Genomic DNA, 2500 nt, shown 5'->3' on the forward strand with positions numbered 1-2500 from the left:
GGAACCAATCAATGCTTAATGTTAGAGAAGATCTCTGTGCCCTGCAGCAGCAGCAGCAGAGGAAATACTGTAGGTCTTCATTTCTTCTGAGTTCTGGCGTCTTATCATCTGCTTCTGTATCAAGGCAAGAGTAGGGAATGTTAGGTTGTGTGTCAGAGATACAGAAAGAGAGAGAGAGAATGTATCTTTCTCTCTCTCGCACTGTGTGTTTGTGTGTGTGTGTGTGTGTGTGTGTGTGTTTTAGTCTTTAGACTTTCTATCCTCCTCCTGCTTCTGCTGTCAAAGAGACCAAATCTCTGACTTCCCCCCTCAGATTGACATCTCTGCTGATAGGCTTTGCCTTTGTGTTTACGGCCCAATGGTGACTTCTGCGCTTGGAGTGCTAATATAAACCTAGCACCTCCAACTCACCGTGTGTTTGAGAGTCTGTGTGTGTGTGTGTGTGTGTGTGTGTGTTAGTGTATGTATTTGTGTGTGTGTCTCTCTCTCTCTCTGTGTGTGTGTGTGTGTGTGTGTGTGTGTGTGTGTGTGTGTGTGAATGTGTGTGTGTGTGCACACATTCTTACAGGGACATAAACATGAGCATAAAAAGACTGCCTGATATTGGATCGTAAAAACACACAAAGAGGCGGACAGGCAGCTTCTTAGAAAAAATACGGTCTCGTAATTTCATCCATCCGAATACATCCCATAAAAGCAGAAGTCTCATGATCTTTGTGCAATGCTAAATGACTTTTAATGATGTTTTGTGTTTGCCATTTTTTTGGGAAAAGTAATGATTTCATTGGGTAGGATCCATCTAAGATTGAAAGAGCCAATAAAATACTTTCTTAATGGCCCAATATTCTATTTGTTTTTCAACAGAATGGCACAATCACTTGTTTATCATCCCATAAAGAGGCATTCCCTAGAGAGATATTTGTTTGTCTGTTTCATTTCTTTGGTGGTGCCCCAGGTTACTGTCTATATCAAAGGAACACTATGATATTTGAGAGATTCTGGATGTGAGTGTGTGTGTGTGTGTGTGTGTGTGGTGTGAGTGTGTGTGCGTGCCTGTGTGCATGCGTGTGTGTCTGTCTGTGTGTGTGTGTGTGTGTGTGTCCATGTGAGTATACTTCTACTTCTTCTTTCTTTGTACGTTCATTTCAGTGTGTGTGTGTGTTTGTGTGTGTGGTGTGAGTGTGTGTGTGCGTGCCTGTGTGCATGCGTGTGTGTGTCTGTGTGTGTGTGTGTGTGTCCATGTGAGTATACTTCTACTTCTTCTTTCTTTGTACGTTCATTTCAGTGTGTATGTGTGTGTATGTGATGTGTGTGTGTGTGTGTGTGTGTGTGTGTGTGTGTGTTTATGTTTCTCTTATTCTCCTACACAGAAACACACACATGTCCCTGGGGCAGATATTTGATATTTGATTAGCATATGAAAGGCTGCCTGTCACTCTCCCCTTGTTGTTTTCTGACCCCCAGGTCAAGCCTCCTTCCGTGTCATAACTTTGAGGTCATCTTCAGGCCTGGTCCAGTCTAGATATGGTTAAACAGTGTTTGAGTGCTTCCTGGTCTGCATACAAGTGGCCTTAACCAGGTAGAAGTGTGGGACTCTCCCTTGTACTACTACTTCATACATACATATACATACACACACTATATAGACAAAAGTTTATTTTCTCTGATTGTCTAACACTCTGTAAAGCGCCATGAGACATGTGTAATGTTTTGGCGCTCTATAAGTACAATTAAATTGAAATTGAAAAGTATTAGGATGCCTGCCAGGCCTACACACACAAGATCTTCAATGACATCCCATGCATAAATACATACATACATACATACATAACCAAAACATACATACATACATACATAACCAAAACATACATACATACATACATGTGTGTGTGTGTGTGTGTCTACAGAGGGGAATATTGTGAACGAATGAAAACAAATGGCAAATTTGTTGTACTAAAAGAAAAAAATAATTCATTAAGTTTGATTTCATATGCAGGCTATTTGTTAGTTTATATGCATAGAAGTGCTCACTGTGCCTAGGGTTAGGCATTACTATTTCTATGAAAATTGCTTGATTACGCACACACGTACGCACACACACACACACACACACACACACACACACACACACACACACACACACACACACACACTCACACACACACACCCGCTGACAAATATGCACACACAAACAGGCACACAACTTTGAATGGGGTATGATTGGAGAGGATGGCAATGTTTCTTTATTATTTTTGAGAGCATATTTTCTACTCTTATATGGTACGTCTTCCCTGCTCTCTCTCTGGGCTTTCTGAGACAAGCAAGTTATTAAACACACACACACACACACACACACACACACACACACACAAACACACAGACACTCCCCTTCTAAGTGGCACTGACCTCAGCATGGATGTTCTGCTCCATCCCTTCATGCTTCGCAGTGTGAAATCAATGTGTTCTCTCCTCACAGCCCTGCTAACCAGATTTACACACA

The sequence above is a fragment of the Alosa alosa genome, chromosome 17 (genome assembly GCF_017589495.1).
Source record: "Alosa alosa isolate M-15738 ecotype Scorff River chromosome 17, AALO_Geno_1.1, whole genome shotgun sequence".
NCBI classification, from domain to species: domain Eukaryota; kingdom Metazoa; phylum Chordata; class Actinopteri; order Clupeiformes; family Clupeidae; genus Alosa; species Alosa alosa.